Source organism: Drosophila gunungcola, unplaced genomic scaffold (assembly GCF_025200985.1).
Source record: "Drosophila gunungcola strain Sukarami unplaced genomic scaffold, Dgunungcola_SK_2 000062F, whole genome shotgun sequence".
Classification (NCBI taxonomy): domain Eukaryota; kingdom Metazoa; phylum Arthropoda; class Insecta; order Diptera; family Drosophilidae; genus Drosophila; species Drosophila gunungcola.
The window spans coordinates 159,607-178,144 of record NW_026453225.1 but is presented as its reverse complement, the minus strand read 5'-3'; the positions used below and the strand labels follow the sequence as shown (position 1 = coordinate 178,144).

Genomic DNA, 18,538 nt, shown 5'->3' with positions numbered 1-18,538 from the left:
TTAAATTTGGAAGAAAAATTTACGACTTATCAGCGCTCGCTTCAAGTTGCACAAACAGCTGACTTTGACAGCTAATTAATTAATTAATTAATTAATTAACAGTAATGCGCTCTGTTAAAATTTTGTGTTTGCAACATTTAAGATTAGGGTTATTCCTATCCATCGCGATTAAAAAAATATATTTAACGACTTTTAAAAAATGGGTTTTGGCCAAAAAATGTGGTCGTTGGCCCCATAGTGTTATGGTAGGACCAACAATACAGCCATGCTTATATTCCACACTCCTTAGGTTTCGTTGTCGCAAATACGAACTTGTTGCAGACATAACTAAAACGTACCGCCAAGGGAAGGTTGGCGAGGCGCAACAAATTTTTCAATTAATTGTATGGAGTAGAGATGCTGCCAGCCCCTTTAAATCTTATCGCCTAAATACTGTTACGTGTGGAGCAGCAAATGCTCCATTTCTAGCAGTAAGATGCTTAAAGTATCTTAGCGAGACCCATTTGCAATCTCATCCTTATTCGCTTTAGTTTTATACTCGCCAGCTCAGATAGACTGCTCATGAAGGGATTCTCTAATTGGTACAGTCTAGATCTGCATAGGGCCGTGCAGGAACAGAACAGGTGTTCCACCGTTTCCTCCTCCTCGTCGTCCCTGCAGCTTCTGCAGAAATCGTTTTGGCATGCTTGCATGTGTGCCGACCAACCAATGGCCTGTAAGCACTTGTATTGGCATTCCGCACAACACGGTTTAGCTTTAGAAGTTAAGAAGTTCTCTTCGCATTAATAATTGGCCATGTCTGGCGAGAGATGCGACAATGTCTTACGTGTGTCCATGCTAGGTTCGCAAGTTCTTTATATTTGTTTTTAGTGTGTAGCTTGCAGGGGGCCATTAGCATAGTGCCATGCCTGGCCAACTCATCTGCAATACAATTGCCTGCAATGTTTCGGTGATCCGGGACCCATATTAGGTATACTGCAAAGCCATCTCAAGGGAAGGTTGGCGAGGCGCAACAAATTTTTCAATTAATTGTATGGAGTAGAGATGCTGCCAGCCCCTTTAAATCTTATCGCCTAAATACTGTTACGTGTGGAGCAGCAAATGCTCCATTTCTAGCAGTAAGATGCTTAAAGTATCTTAGCGAGACCCATTTGCAATCTCATCCTCAATCTCATGTCTTGGCACGGACTTCTACGTCTATGATCTCCTCACCGGAACGGACACAGAGCAGGAAATGCCTGTTCTTCGTGGCGAGCTAAATGAAATCCTGGAACCAGCGGGCTTTGTTTCGACAAAATGGATCTCAAATTGCAAAACAGGTACAAGCGAAAAGTCGAATGCGGAAATTTTACACGGAGATCTTCAAGATCTCAAGACTCTAGGTGAAAATGTAATACTATTTATTGACGTCCGCCACGCGAACCCTTTTATCGGCGCCGACGTACACCGCTACCAAACGGCCTATCCTCCACTGCTGGGGCAGAAGTTTGTCTTCGGCGACGACGACGAGCGCTCCCACGACGATGTTGGGCTCCCCTGGTGCTACTTGGACCTCTACTGGAGGCTGGAGGTGTACTCCCGGAACCATCGCTGCCAAATCCTGTGCCTGAGAGACGAGACACCTGGCCATCGTCACAAGCAGGTCAGGCTGATCTTTGAACGCAAACTCGCATACTTTTTATGATGTGATATGATTTCGATACGCCCTCTGCTCCTCCAGACGAGCTCGGAACTCTCTCATGTGCCGATCTGCGCCAACGAAGTTGGTGGCGTTGTCGCACCACACCTTCTCCGGAATCCCCCGACTCACGTCGCGAAATGCCAACAAGAACGCATCAGTTGTTAGGTCAGACACTAATTCTAAGTGGACCGCTTTGGACGCAAAACAGACGAACAAGGAAACGTACGACTTGTACGGTGGCTTACCACTGATACGATACGTTGTGCTGAAGGGACCACAATAATCAAAGTCACAAATATTGAACGGGCTGTGAGCTCGAAGTCTATCTGCTAGCAATTTCCCCATAATTTGCGTCAAGAGTTGCGGCTTGCAGCGAAAGCAGGGCATACACGACCGAACTGTTCGTCGGCAGACTTCTTGAGCATTTACTAGCCAGATTTTCTCGCGCAGACGACTTACGAGAATTCGTGGGCAACCGTGACGATTCGTAACGTGCAGGTATGACACATAGGATCTGATGAACTGTGAGCGTTCAGACAGCAACAACGGGAATTTGGCTTTGTACGAGATAGGAGCATTCAATAACCGTCCCCCAGCTCGTAGCAATGTCGAGGAACACCAATCTAATTTATTTTAATGGGTTTAACTGTTGAATATTCGTTGCTACCGGTTTATTTATCCGAATTTTACTTATGTCGTCCCTGAATTCGTGAAATTGTATGATTTCGACAATTTTCTCAAAAGCGAAATCCAGTTCTCTTGACGAAATACTTTTTCAAAGGGCTTCGACACCTTTCTGCACCTTTGAATAAAACGAAAAACCCACACGAACACTCTCAGAAGCTTCAGGTGCTTCGAAAAGAACTCTATTTTCTGAAGCACATAATTTGGCTCTTGGCTGACGAGAACTACGAGAGCTATTGCCGATTTGCGTAGCTCCATCGACATAATATCAGCCGGCAGTTCGAAATGTTTATTTACAGGCCAATTATTTTCTGTTTCTAGCAAGTAAGAAGGCCCACCGAACCCAATGGACGTTGTAAGCTCCTCTACGTCACATCCTCGGAACACTATGTCTGCTGGGTTGACTTTCATGGGAACGTGTCTCCAAATCGCTTTCTCCGACCACTCCTGAATTTCTGCAACCCGGTTCTAAACAAAAACCGACAACGACGAGGGATGGGTTTTGATCCAGTGTAAAGTGATCTCGGAGTCTGTCCACAGGAAAAAAATCTCAATGGGACAATTTAGCAATGGCCTGACACGATTTAGAGATCTGCTAAAAGGTGAGCTGCACACAGCTCAAGGCGAGGCAAAGTTTTCGTCTTGAGGGGAGCTACTTTTGATTTGGCGGTCAATAAAGACACTTTCAAACCAAGGCCAAGTGGGTCGAAAAGTCGAGCAGTCACCGACAAAATATTTCGTTTTGTCGCGCGAAGATCCAGGAAAGAGTCATCCAACCGAAATTGAAAGTAATCTTTAACCGGTAACCAAACCACGCCAAGGGTCTTGGTTACGTCTGAGTCTGCCATAAGTGGCATTACAGCGCTATCAGATGCGGATAACTCTGGGCAGTTTGAAAACCACTTTGCCAATTCAAAGCCTGCCTCTTGCAAGACCATGTCTGGCGAGAGATGCGACAATGTCTTACGTGTGTCCATGCTAGGTTCGCAAGTTCTTTATATTTGTTTTTAGTGTGTAGCTTGCAGGGGGCCATTAGCATAGTGCCATGCCTGGCCAACTCATCTGCAATACAATTGCCTGCAATGTTTCGGTGACCCGGGACCCATATTAGGTATACTGCAAAGCCATCTCATGTAGAGATTTGCGGCATCTTCTTCAGCGAAGGGTCCCTTGACAATTTCCTTAGGTTAAGTTAGATTAGAGCAGTTGTCAAATTATTGACACACTTAGACCTAGAAGTTCCATTGTGATACCGCGTGGATCTGTGTCCCCTTTCCTATATTATTGTCTGCTGCTCTTACCGCAGCTGACCTAGCATAGCTCCCATCCGGTTGCTTTTATGAGTTTTATTATTCGCTTTAGTTTTATACTCGCCAGCTCAGATAGACTGCTCATGAAGGGATTCTCTAATTGGTACAGTCTAGATCTGCATAGGGCCGTGCAGGAACAGAACAGGTGTTCCACCGTTTCCTCCTCCTCGTCGTCCCTGCAGCTTCTGCAGAAATCGTTTTGGCATGCTTGCATGTGTGCCGACCAACCAATGGCCTGTAAGCACTTGTATTGGCATTCCGCACAACACGGTTTAGCTTTAGAAGTTAAGAAGTTCTCTTCGCATTAATAATTGGCCATGTCTGGCGAGAGATGCGACAATGTCTTACGTGTGTCCATGCTAGGTTCGCAAGTTCTTTATATTTGTTTTTAGTGTGTAGCTTGCAGGGGGCCATTAGCATAGTGCCATGCCTGGCCAACTCATCTGCAATACAATTGCCTGCAATGTTTCGGTGATCCGGGACCCATATTAGGTATACTGCAAAGCCATCTCATGTAGAGATTTGCGGCAGTTTGATATAGTTTAAGAGTTTGTATTGGTCGAGATAATCGACCTGATAGCCGCTTGACTATCACTGTAGATGTTTACCCATTTTTTTGACAGTTTGCATCGTTTAGGAGCAACAAAGCTTCATTTATAGCATATACTTCCACTTAAAAGACACTGCAGTGATCCGGAAGTCTGAAGGATTTCCTGATATTAAGTTGGTCGGAGTATATTCCTCTTCCGACTTGATTGTTTTATTTTGAGCCGTCAGTGTAGAAGTTGACTGCCTCTTTTAGGCAGGAATAGAGGGCAATTTGTGCCTTTCTCGGTTTCTCTTGGCTGTTCAGTTTCCATGATAGACGCTTATCTAGCACTTACCCCAAGTATGTAGCCTTATCATTGAATGAGAGAGAGCAGTTATTTAATGTTGGTGGGTTTAATTGAGGAACCTTGTATCTGTTTGTGAACAGCACCAGCTCCGTTTTTAAGGGGTTTACCCCTAGACCTCTTTCTGTTGTCCAGTCAGATAGTTTTTTAAGTTTGGCGGTCATCGCATAGTGTCTGAAAGAATTTCCCTAAGAAAATATGCAACAACCTTACATCCACCCCCTTCCATGTTACACAGCAGCTTACTCACTGTGATGTTGCACAGTAGAGTGGAGAGTACACCACCCTGAGGGGTTCCCCTGTTCACGAACCTTGTTTGTGTTGAGGTTCCAAGGGTGGAGGTTACCATTCTGCTCATCAGCAAATTATGGATTAGCTCCACGACTTGAAACTCAACACCCAGGTCAGTGATGGGTTCGGTTATGGCTGCTGGGAGAACATTGTTGAAAGCGCTCTCTATGTCCAGGAATGCAACTAGTGCGTATTCCTTGTGGTTGAGTGACTTTTCGATTTGGCTGTCTACTGCGTGTAGGGCTGATTTGGTGGACTTGCCCTTTGAGTAAGCATGTTGTGCTGCTGATAATTGTTTTGAGTCCATGACTGACCTGATGTGCAGTCCCATCAGTCGTTCAAAACTCTTAAGTGGAAAGGATGTGAGACTTATAGGGCTTTGCCCGCTTTGGGTATAAAAACTACCTGTGTTTCCCTCCATGTTGATGGAAATGTTCGTATCTTAAGCATGGTGCGGAAAATTTTATTTAGCCAGTTGACGGCAAGTTGAGGATGTGCGCAGGGGAGATCTGATCAGGTCCTGCTGATTTGAAGGGTTTGAAACTGTATATGGCTCATCTTATGGTACGTTCAGACAGGAGCATTTCCAGGTCGATGCTTCAACCAGACTGATTTTCTGGAAGTCGTTCTACCGGGAGACTACCCGGAAAGTGGGAGTCTAGAAGTAGGTCTAAGGTCTCCTCACTCGAGTCTGACCATGAGCCATCTGGTTTTTTAAAGTATCCCAAGGATGGGGTTGTTTAGGAGAGGTTCTTCCTAAGCCGAGCTGCATCGGTTGTTTTCTCTATGTTTGAGCAGAAGGTCTGCCAAGCTGATCGTTTTCCTTTTCTTATGGCCTTTTTGTGGAGGCTAGTTCCAACTTATATTATTGCCATTTTAGATTTTCATTCCCCGCTTTCGCCCTGTTAAAAAGGGTTCCACAGCTGGATCTGAGCTCTGAAAGTTTCTGGGTCCACCAAGAAGGCTTTTTGGATCCCCTCGGTTGCATTTAGGGTAGGTTGATTCGAAGGCCATATTGCAGGCTTCTGTGAAGGTCCCTACTAAGTTATCTAGACTGGGTAGATCGCTATTGTCATTTGGGGGTTCTATTGGAAGAATACCTATCAAGGCTTCTCTATTAGCGCGCCAGTTTATTCGTCTAAGGTTGACGATTTCAGCTTGAGTGGGAGGGTCTAATGATAATGTAGTTGCTATGAATCTGTGGTCTGAAAAGGAGTGCTCGCCTGAGACTTCCCAATTTCAGACTTTTTCAAGCAGACTCCCTGACACCAAGGTGGGGTCAATGACCGTTTGGCTATTTTTTGTGATGAAGGTGGGGTTGTTACCCCTGTTGGATAGGAATAGGCTCGAGCCAAGGATGAAATTAAAAAGAGACTCACCCCTGTTATTGCTTGTTGGGCTTCCCCACTGAGTGTGGTGAGCATTTGCGTCGCAGTCGACTACCAGGCCGATGTTGAGCGCCTCGCTCTCTTCGACCAGTTGTCGCACTAGCTCTTCTGGGGGACCTCCTTTTCGAAGGCGATGTACGTTGAAGTCATCCTTATGGTAGCCGCTGGAAGATCCAGGCTTGCTACGGTGTTGTCTCCGTTGCTGTAATCATGAAGCTCGGCTGGGTTGCCGACCGAGTCTTCCTACGCGCTCGAGTCTCCCTTGTAGACCTTCACTCTGCTCGCGCTGAAACCGAAATTCAGTTCCCCGTGAGCAGCCTCTATTGGGAATACAGATTCCTTGTTCATCACGACGATGGCCTGACTCACCGGCCCCTCATGCTGCTTCACCTTTACGACCTTCCAGTCTCGCGTGGGGAGGTTTGGGTTGTACCTCTGCAACATGAAGAGGATGTCTTTCAGGCGTTTTTATGGAGCACGGCAGCCAGATCCTCGCTCGGGACCTACTGGGGACGTCACGCCAATCCAGCGCGAAGATTTTCGCCCCTTTGTACACCTCGCCGAGCAGCGATGTGGACTTTTTGTATTGGTCAGCCTACCGCTGACTATCGCAGGCCACCACCTTGATGCTGCCTTGGAACCACCCAGCGTCCTCGACTGCCTTCCATTGATTTTTGGGGATCCGGCCTCCGGGATTTCCCTCATCCACCAGCCCAATCAAAATCCTGTCCCGCGTGATGTCCGCAAAAGACAGGTTTGGTTGGACTTTCGATCTCTTTGCCGCAGGTCCACACAATTCAAGAGATCGTTGCCTCTTCGGCTGTGCGTTCTCTAGGCCTCTCTTGGCCATAATTTGGGAGCACCTTTCTCGCCCACTTCACCTTCTTCAACCATTCGCCTGAAAGGGTTGGCGATCTTGCTCCTGTTTTGTGATCGGAGTGTCTGCGCGGTAGTCCGATTCTCCACATATGTAAAATTGCTTTGCTCGGTCGGTGGAATGACAGTCTTAGCCGCACCTTCTGCAGTTTTTGGCACCGACGCGCACTTTGCAGATGTGCTGGCGGTCGACTGTCTTCCACCCAATTTGGGATGGGGCCCTTTCGGGATAGCCCCCGAGCTGGTACCAGCACAGGCGAAGCCTACGCTCGCAAATCCTGTCGCTGTTGCAGCACCCATCTTCTCCATCGTTACGGGTTTCTTAGGAGTGCCCGGTGTTTATTTTTTATTCATAATTGAATCCCACGAGTTGCGGAGAATCGGAAGGTACACCCGTGCAGAGATCCGCGATGCCCGGGTAAGTCCTATTAGGACAGGAGGTCGCCATCTCCCTGAACCCACCGTTTGAGACTGAGCTTGTTGTTAACCCGGGCCCTCAGCCAGGCTGACTCTCGGCCCGGGGGCTCGTTAGGCCCTCCCCTTTGGCTCCGACAAGCCCGGATAGGGTGCCCCTGTGCCATATTGTTCGCCTCTATTCTTCGCCGTTAACCATTTGGGTTTCCTTTCTAGTGTAATAAATAGTTTTTAATATCTTTGGTCTTTGTAAATCCGTCTGTTAAGAACGGGCTTTATTAATTGAATGTCACTTGACTTAAGAATACAGTTGGCTTGGCTTACAATTCATATAGTTGCACGAGCAGCGCCGCGGCCAACGCCTATGTATCTAAATATATATGTTAATGTATACGTAAGTGTATATAGGCGGCGCAAGCAGCGGCCGCGCATGAGAGAGAGAGAGTGTAATGCTCACATGGTAACCGAATAGTCGGCCGCGCATGCAGACATGCCGGCTCAGCATTTAGGATGTGCATAACATTGTTGTGTGCTGGGAATATTTGGACATAGGCCAATGCCACAATGTTGCAGTGATATAAGCGGTACAGTGTGTACCCTATATGTGAGCATACTACATCTCCCTCCTTTTGAAAAATAACGTAATCTATGGAGTTATTTTGTTAATTACTTTTTTTTTTTATGTTATTATTATTTTTTTTTTTTTGGTTAACATAATAAATATTGGGAAAGTTAGTGAAGTCAATACTTGGAAAATTTATGCGACTATTTCTTATTATTTATTATTATAATAAAGTAATTAAAAAAAAAATTTTTTTGAAGAGAAAAATTTGATATAATTTTTTTTTATGAATGGCCATCCTACAAAATCTACTCTATAAAATTTTTTAGTCTATCCTTATGAACTGTCTGGGCTTTGTTTTTTGCATTTAAAATTGTTATATTACTATTGGGTTCTATCTTCTTTACCATGTATGGTCCTGTATATTTAAAGTCTAGCTTATGACCAGTTCCATTTTTTAATTAAACATGGTCTCCTATTTTTAATTCGAAGTCTAAGCTATTTTTGTCGTATCTATCTTTTTGTTTTTGCTTATTAGTTTCTAACATTTTTCTGGCTCTTTAATATGCCTGTTCTAATCTAAATTTAGATACCTTAGCATAATCTTCTATATTATATAATGGTTCTAGTCTATCTATGCTATTGAAATGTTTTGGTAAGTTTGGAGTTTTCCCAAAAACTAGTTCGTATGGACAATAATCATGTGCCATAGAGGGGGTTGTGTTAAAGCAGTATACGAAGTATTGTAGCCATACATCCCAATCTGTTTTATCAACTGAGATGTATGAGCGTATGAACTCGTTAAGTGTTCTGTGGCTTTGTTCCACTGTTACGACAGTCTGGTGATGGTGTGCAGTAGAATTTATGTTTTTGATATTTAAATTTTTACATAAATCGTCAATTATTGAATTTTCATATTCTGTCATTGGACCGTACTTCAGAATAAAATCTTCAAATATAGCTTTTGCTATTGTTTTTGCACTTTGATTTGGAATTGGTATTGCTACAAGGTATTTGGTTAAAGTAACTGCGTATTCATTTCCTTGTTCAGACTTAGGCAGTGGACCGATCATGTCCACGATTACCCTGTCAAAAGCAGTTTGTGGTGTTTCCGTAATGGTTAATGGGGTCTTCGAATGCGTGGTTATTTTCGCTTTTTGGCATTTTAAGCATTTTCGTATGTTTTCTGATATATATTGAGTAATTCCTTTCCAAAAGTAATGTCTTTTGACCTTGGCCAAGGTTTTAGAAACGCCAGTATGACCTCCTTGAATTGGTGCATCATGGTATGTAGACATAATTGCTTCTTTTTCTTTTTCAGAATTTATTAGGGTCACCGGGTTAAGTAGCGCTACACTCAATGATTTTGATGTTTTATTGCCCATTTTCTTGAAATTATCTATTGAAACGTGTTCAAAGATATTTTCCCACGGTGCCACTTTGAGTTGGCTGATTTTATGTATACCGGCTTGCTCTGAAGCCTTTGGAAAAACTGACCTAAGTCAAGGACTCCATTGGTATATAAATCGCTAACATCATATCTTGCAGTAATTTTTTTCCATGTTTAAATAGACATAGCATATTTTTTACGTGCAAGGTCACTACTTTACGTACTTCGTCATTGTTTATGACTCCGTATACGTTGGGCTTTGAAGCTTTGTCTATAGATTGCCTAGGCAAGTCTATTTCTTTTTCTTCTGCGCAGGATTTCTGTCTACTTTGGTATCTTGTTGTGACTTTATTTATATTTCCGGTTATATTTTGTAGTTCTTTGATGGTTATTCTTGATTACGCATCAGCTACGTAATTGTCTTTTCATTTTAAATATTCACCTGTGAAGTTGTATTCTTCTAATTCTAGCCTCATTCGTGTCAGTTTGGAACTTGAGTTAGTCATTGAGAACAAGTATGTTAACGGTCTGTGATCGGTTTTGATAATGAAATGTTTGCCATAAACGTATGGTCGAAAATGTAATATTGCCAAATGTATTGCAGCTAGTTCCTGCTCGGTAGTAATCGCGTGAAGCGATACGAGCCATCTATTCCAAATATGTCATTATATTTTTTACATAAATTTGTGAGTTGGAATTTAAATTGTGGGGGAAAATTTTCTGATAATTGGGATAATACAGACTTTTCTCTATTTTCTTTGTTTCCTTCGACTACATCATAGTTCAACAGTGATTCATATGCTAAATTAATCGCACTGACCACTTTATCTTCGTTTGTTGTATTCAGTAGTCTTATGAAGGCATTTTGTGTTGTAGCTATGGTACTTGCTATATAAATTCCGTGCTCAATTTCTTGAGTTGGAATTAATACACTGTCCTCTTTTGAATTTAATTTTATTTTTCTAATGACTTGTGATCTTGCTGGCAGAAGAATTGAACTATTGCCAGAACTGTATTCTATTGGAACATAAATTGGAAATTTTAAATTGTTTGGTCTTATTATAAGCCGATTTTCAGATGGCTGAAAATCTAATTGACAGTTGTATTTTTTAATAAAATCAATCCCTAAAATGCCATCACAAGGGACAGCATACAGTGTAAGACTACGATATGAAAATCGTTTTGAATTATGTACTTGGTAGTCTGTATTTCAATTGATGTTAAGCCTTTGGATTTAGTAATTTCTTGGCTTATTCCCCTTATATCTATTATGGTATTATCTTGTACATTTTGTAATATATCGAAATTTTCTTTTACTATAGAGATTTCGGCACCTGTGTCTACCAAAAAGACAACTTCTTTTCCGGTAGCCACGCGGGTGAATGAGACGGATATATTCTGGCTGAGATTAATAGTATGAACCGTTATTTTCTCTACTGTTGAGTATTTAAAGGGGGTTGGGAGTTTCCCGAAGTGTCATTGGCTACTCTTACATTGTTTGTATTGTTGTTATTGTAGCCTCCGCTCGAGTTGCCACGGCCCCTTGAGTTTCCTCTGTAGTTGCCGCGACCATTGTTTTAATTTGGTATTGTTGTAGTAACTATAATTGTTACCACGACCACGAAAATTACCTCCATAACTTCCGCGTCCGCGGTTTCCGCCGCGCTGTGTATAGTTGTTGTAGTAGAGGACCGAGTTTGGTTGACCAGTTGCTTCAGTTGTTTACGAATTTTGAAATGACGTAGTTTATTGTGTTGAAGTTGCCGGATTACATGATAAGTTTTACCTTGTCAATCGTGCAGTTTTTAGTCATTGCTTTTACTGCGTGCTGTGTGGAATAGCTTCGTTCTTGTGTTAAACCGACTGCTATGTACGCACTTTCTAAAGCTTTCGCCATCTGCTCAATTTCTGATGTGTATTGATTAGCAGTTTTATTGCGTTGCTGTAGGTTCATTAGCTCTGCTGACAATACCTCTACAGTCTCGCCTTTGACGTTACTTTTTAATTTGGCAATTACTTCACCTACCGTTGTTTCGTTTGCCTTTAGTTTTGTCTTTATTATAGAGACAGCTAGGCTTTCGTGTTCGCCTTTTTTTGACTCTTTTATATGCAATGCATCAATGAAACTGGTTAAGTTTTCTGCTTTACCATCGAAAACTGGTAAAAGCTTTGATGCAGTGTTAATGAGGTCAATATTTGTTTGCGCCATTTCGAAGTTGTTGTTCTTAGTTATGTTTGCGCTTGAGTCTGAGTCTGAATCTGTTGTATTATCTGCGTTTGATAATAAAACGGCTGGGATAGTAAGATTATTTAAATCTTCTTCCTTTATTTTCGCGTTAAAGTCTTCTGGCTCTTTTTGATCGACGCCAGTTGGCTCTTCCAATGTTGATTCTTCATCGGTTTCAACTGTTATTGCGGTATTAAGAATGGTAGGTACAGAGATATATAAATTGAATTTTTCTTTTATCGATATTAGATTTTCTCTGAGCCTTTTAAAAAATTTTGATACTCTTGACCAATGGTCGTCATTTAATTTTTCTCGTTGCCCATGTATTAATATACGCGCCTCGTTAAAACAGTTTACTACTATTTCTGCATGTTTTTTTATTGTGCTCCCTTGAATTGGTCTGTTTTGATTAAGAGATTTGTAGGATTTATCGAATTCTGTTTTTATTTTATTCAATTTCGCATACAAATCGTTCCATTCCATGGCAATATTATCTATGTAATTTTACCCTAAGGATTGTGGTTGCACCAAGTATAGAATGGTAATCCACGATCTTTTTTACTAAGACGTATGGCAAAGTATTTAGGATTAAACCCTTTATTTTTTTATTGTAAGCAAATCAAATTCAGTGATTGTAATGAAGTTTTTATGCCAATCGAGAATGTTAAATGCACGCATTCTAAATTCTGGGTCTTTAATAATTATTTCCTCAAGACAGCTATCCAATTCTATATTGTTAAATGCCATAATTTTAATAAAAAAAAATAATTTTTTTTTTCAATAAGAGGGTATTAAATTGAACACTCTAGCCTTTTAATTTTTTATATCTTATCTAGATCGTGTGCTCTACTTAAATACTTCTTCTTTAAATTTTTGATGTGCAACTTGTATATTTTGGTAACAAAATTTGCGCTCATGATTACAATGATTATTATTCAGAACATATGCACCCAATATAGGTCAATATTGTTTGGTTCTACTTTGTTAATAACGTTAGCAGTGGAGTCCACTGACTTAACGTCTACAATTCCCATTTTGGGTAAATATACTTCCAATATATATGTATTATTATAATTACTATGATTTTCTGCAGGGAATTTATTTATTTTATTGTTATTCATTCATTCAAAGAAATTTTAAATAGATATACGTAAATATTCCTGTCTTGCATATATTCCTGCCTAGCTTTTAGGGCCTGAGAAGCACTCAGCAAAATAACGTCATCTAACAAAAATTTAAGAATTTGGTTATTCAAAACTGATTGATTAAATAATTGTAATGAAATGTCTGCTGGCATAATCGCATAAATTTCCTTTCGATAAAATTGAAAATTGAAAAAAAAAAAATGTTTATGTTAGTTTTCATATAACTGATTTACAATATTTTGCTCCATATAAACCAATATCAGTTATATGTTGTTGGTATATAGCCTAACAGTGGTTAGTATTTTTCGAGCAGCGCTTTCGCGCATCGGCTCGGGTTTAAAAGTTTATAATTAAAGGCAACTTAGGCATTGGCATAAATGCAGCCCTTGTTGCGTTACTTTGCTAGTCTGCAAAGCTCTTTTTCGATGATTTTTAAATTCCCTCGTGGGCTTCTTTTTCCTGCGGGGTCTTGTCTACTTTTAAGTAGTCCTTGATTAGTCGTCGTTGCTAAAGAAGCTTTATCCTTTTTCCGCTTCTTTTCCTCTTTTGGTTTATTTTGTTGCGTTCTTGTCGTGCTCGGTACTCAGCTATTGTGAGGGTACGTGGTCCATCGTTGGGGCACAACTGCAAAGCCTCTTCTAGGTGCGTCTCTTTGCTCAACAGGATCAGGGACTTACCACGACGGTGCAGAGGGCAGACTGCCTTCCGCACTCATATTCCTCCTTCGTTGGTGTAGCCGGCGGTCTGCCTACCACACTTCAGTTTCCATCGTTGGTGTAGAAGGATTTGCCATTCCTTCCACACACGAATTCGAATTACTCCGCACTTGAAGTGCTGGGAATATTTGGACATAGGCAAATGCCACAATGTTGCAGTGATATAAGCGGTACAGTGTGTACCCGATATGTGAGCATACTACACTAGCGACAAAAACCTACGTTTCGCAACTTCGTATGACGAACCAAGAGTATTTGGGTCAGATTTGAACGGCAAACGAACCGAAAATCTACCGGACGACAATCTTTGAGTATTTTTCTCAAAGTGTTGTTGACAGAGTTGTTGCTCCGGAGTATGAAATTTAGCCTCGGGCGGCAAGTCTTCCACAGACCAAAATTTCTGCAGGGTTATGTCAATTGACTCCAACGCTTCCTCCTGGCAACTAAGATGTACCATTTTTTTAGCCTTTACAATATTTTCAGACACAATGCAATGACCAATAGATAAAAGTTCAAAGAACGTATCAGCGCCGATAAGCATATCTATTTTTTGGGGCTTGAAGAAGAATGGATCTGCCAACTAAATATTTTCAGGCACCCTCCACCCGCTGGTTTTCACCGCTTGATCCGGTTGATAACCAGAAATATTTTTCATAATCCAAAAATCTGACGACAACTGGCTGTTCCAAAATCGCGACTTCACAATCGTGTATATTTTTTTTGTGGCTTGGGCATTAGTTCCACCAATGCCTCGCAAGCTCATGCCCACGTTCTCTCTTGTAATTTTGAGCCTCTGAGTGAGCTCATCGGTCACAAAATGTATTTGTGAACCAGAGTCGAGCAACGCTCGAGCTAATACAAACTCGCCACTTTAGGCTTAAACGCTCACAACAGCAGTTGCAAGAATGACTCGATCCGATGCATTCGCATGCAAAACATGTGACGTGGATGGAGTTTTGCATGAGCGTGGGCTGAGAAGGGGGTGGCAACGCGAGTTTGGTGTTTGGGGAATATATGCGTAGCAAAGTGTGATGTGAGGAATTGCACACCGTGTGACCCTTTCTTAAGCAGTTAATGCATAAGGGTGCCCTTTTAGCGAAATCGAATCTTTGATGAACTGTTAGGGGGCGAAGAAAGTGCAGTTTCCAATCTGATTTTCAGCTGAGTTGCAATACACGCATTGAACAGAGTCGTTCCTGCTAGCGCCAAACGAAAAACCCCTATTTCCGTTCTTATTAGGGTTAGATTGGGTCTGCTGAACAGTTTTGGACTTGGAAGCCTCTTTTGCTACCATGTGTTGGTATCGCCTGTTGAGGGTCGCCTCATATTCGCTTCAAAGTGGAAGCGAAGTATATTCTAACTGTTAATCCCAGTTTCTTTTAGTTCCTGCATCGACCTTGCTCATTACTAGATGTATTAAAATAGCATTAGTAATGCATCTATCATCCCCAATAGACAGCAAAGAGTCATACAAGGCTGTGACCGTTCTAAAGGCTGTAGCTGAAATCTGGGAAATTTTTTGCAAATTAAAAAGTGTCGATATGTTGTCAAAAAAAATAAGACAGTCATTATCGTACACCCGCTTCAGGCTAGCAAGGGCTTTTCAATATCGTGTAAAGTTTTATCTTTGACAACGAAAGTTTCGAAAAGTATAAAATTTTTAAATTCTGAGTGTTTTCCGCTAAAAGTTGGGAGAGCAGCAGCGGTGTCGGTGTGCGTGTGTATGTGTATGCGGCTAGCGGCTCTTCCTATTCAAATGCTAACGGAGAATGATACACTGAGCGATAACTAAGGGCAACGAATATATAAGCCTGATGCCGAAAGGCGCGCCAAAATTATGAAAAGAGCGGGAAAATTGGAAAAGCGCGGGAAAATTCTGAAAAGCGCGGAAAAATGTTCAGACAAATTGCGGCGAAAGTTTTTGCCGCTATTTTTTGAGAACTACACTTTTCACATCTTGCTCTTTTTTCCAGCTGTTTTAATTATACCCTAAATTGGTGCTCGCTACAACGAAAATTGGGGGAATTAAGTTTGCACTAATTGGGTCGACGACGATTATTTCTTGCTTGTTTATGGGCCAAAGCGATTCACATATAATTCGAAATATATATATACTCTATATATATATTTTCTTGCTTGTTTATGGGCCAAAGCGATTCACATATAATTCGAAATATATATATACTCTATATGTTTATTGCAGAATTTTGGTTGTTAGTACATCCAAATTTTTATTTCTTGGTTAGAATGCTCACTATCTACCGATTTTTACACGAATGCAAAAAGGTGGGCCAAAACACAATTAACAAAACGCCACAGATTAACTTTCAACTTTTAGCACTCTATACCTGGTTGGCCGACTCGATAATTGCAACTTCCTTTTTTACATCCAGGGGCAGCACCAAATTAATCAATTAAAGTTGCAGCGGCGGAAGAAACGTCTTGGGCAACAACCAAGGAACGGCAGAACATTTCCAGGGACGAAATTTTTTTCGGAATTTAATTTTTTGGCCGAACCGACACGAATAAATTGCTTTTGTGTGTTTGTTGGTAATTGTTCTAGTTTTTTACAGAAAAAAATTGGTAAACAAATCACGAACTCTACTGCGATCACGAAGGGGTCACCATGAAAATTTAACACTATTTGGTATTAACAAACGCGAAACTTGTGTGAGTGCAGTAGGATTTGAGATAATTTATTTGCGATAACTTGTGTAAAACTTGTGCGAAAATGCTACGATTCCAATAATTTCTATTAGAACCAAACTTATGCTAAGGTGGCGAGAGTCGGGGCGAATTCGCAAGAGCAAACCGACGAAAGCTTTATTGGCTCCCGCTCTCGCCCTACAACTATAAAAGCGCCAAGTGCGCAAACACTAGGATTGATATGGAATCCACAGACTGACGTTTTCAAGTACGACGTTAGGAAAGTATCCACAGATCAGGTGGTTACAAAAAGATGAATGTTGTCCTTTATCGCCACACTTTTTGATCCTTTGGGTTTGTTATGCCCAACAATAACCAGATCGAAAATATTTCTGCAAGAGGCTTGGTGCAGCGCATTTGTTGGCAAAGCTTTGAGAAGAAGTTCGCAACATCATTGCCTTTCTAGTCGATAGTGTTGTCATTTGGTCCGATTCTGAAGTAGTTCTTTACTGGATACAAACTCATCCACCTCAGCTTGCTACATTTGTATCTAATCGAATTGCTGATATATAAGACGTTGTGTCATGAGCTGTTTGGCGGTATGTGCCAACCAAGGAAAATCCTGCGTACTTAGTCTCGCTAGGACGCTCTGTTGATGAGCTAGATACCTCATTTTGGTACAATGGTCCTAGTTTTTTACAGAAGAAAGCCAAGTGTTGGCCAATAAATTCTCATTTTCAGCTATCAGAAACAGACGCAGCACTAAAAACCAAAACGGCACGCGTTGCTCTCATCGCGGCCGATGTTGAACTAAACCCGATTTTAAATATTTCGGCTTATATGTATCGATTTGTCAAAGTAGTTGAAGCTATTCAAAAGACAGCATTTGCTGAAGAAATTTTTTAACTAGAAAAATCCGCTAGTATCCGTGCTGGAATTCAAAAATTAAATCCGTTTTTATCTGTTGAACAGTTTGGAAAGTCGTCATACTCTTTGTTGCGAGTAGGTGGTCGTCTTCTACATGCCTCCATTGCTCACAACGCAAAATTCCCCTGTTTATGCATAAAAATTGCAAATTTGTGACCCTATACTTGAGACACTTACATAGAACCAACTTTCACGCGGGTCCACGGTCGTTGGTTGGACTTCTCAAACAAGTGGTTTGGCTTATAACCGCACGTCGCGAGTGCACTACTATTGTACGGCAGTGCGTTCACTGTTTTCACTATAAACTGAAACTTCTAAAACAGATAATGGGTAATTTACCAAGAGATCGATTGCATGGAAATATACCCTTTGAAGTAGCCACGAATTTTTTGGGAGCTATTCGAATTCTGAAGGAGCTTTTGGAACCTTTCGACACCAACGACCAGACCATTATGTCGGGTGCTGCGGCCCACCGATTTACCACAGAATTTATCCCACCCATAGCGCCACATATAGGCGGCCTTTGGGAGGCGGCCGTAAAATCGGCCAAGCATCTTTTTCTCAAGGCTATGAGCAGCGCTATTCTGAAGAAGGACGAGCTCAATACCATCATATTGGCGTTAGAAGCTTTCTAAAATTCGAGACCGCTCATCGTAGACAGTGGCAGTTCCAACGAGGGAGAGGTTGTCACGCCAGCTCATCGGCTAGTAGGCACAACGCTAGCAACGCTGCCGCCCGCATCCGCGCAGTTAAAGGCAGACGGAAACCTCACGTACTTGCTAGTAGGCACAACGCTAGCAACGCTACCGCCCGCATCAGCGCAGCCAAATCATCGTAGACAGTGGCAGTCCCAACGAGGGAGAGGTTGTCACGCCAGCTCATCTGCTAGTAGGCAAGACGCTAGCAACGCTGCCGCCCGCATCCGCGCAGCCAAAGGCAGACGGCAACCTCACGTACTTGCAGAGATGGCAGCTAGTCTCAGCAATCAAACAGCGGTTTTGGAGCGACTGGTCGCGGGACTATCTTCTGAGCCTACAGCAGAGAGGGAAATGAACCAAATGCGTGGATAATCTTTAGATCAGAACAGTGGTGGCAATCCACGAAGACAACGTCCCCCCCAGCTATGGATAATAGGCGTAGTCGTAGAGGTCGTTCCAGGACATGATGGCTGTAGTCAGAATCAAATCTGGTCTATTAAACGCTCCATTGAACGCCTTGCACCTATTCCTATTAGTTGAAGCATTTGTATGTTAATGCTGTCAACGCGGCCCATGTTCAGTCAATTCGGTGGCGATTAATTTTTGTAAAACAATACAACAATTAGTACCTAAGATCTCTTAAGGTCGAACTTGCGCTCTTCTATAAGAAGAGCTATCGCTCACTCGCAC

At 42.0% G+C, this 18,538-nt stretch overlaps 1 long non-coding RNA gene and 1 pseudogene across 1 annotated transcript in view; both read right to left on the bottom strand.

Annotated features, from left to right (window-relative positions):
- Window positions 1–3,615: 3,615 nt before the first annotated feature.
- Window positions 3,616–6,952, bottom strand: LOC128264251 (uncharacterized; annotated as a pseudogene).
- A 980-nt stretch (window positions 6,953–7,932) lies between these two features.
- LOC128264259 (uncharacterized) overlaps window positions 7,933–18,538 on the bottom strand; it is a 114,818-nt gene continuing 104,212 nt past the window's right edge. The window contains exons 2-3 of the long non-coding RNA XR_008268690.1: window positions 13,681–13,781; window positions 7,933–8,069 (exon numbers count right to left, since the gene is read on the bottom strand). This is a non-coding gene — a long non-coding RNA (uncharacterized LOC128264259). The remainder of the gene's footprint in view (window positions 8,070–13,680; window positions 13,782–18,538) is intronic.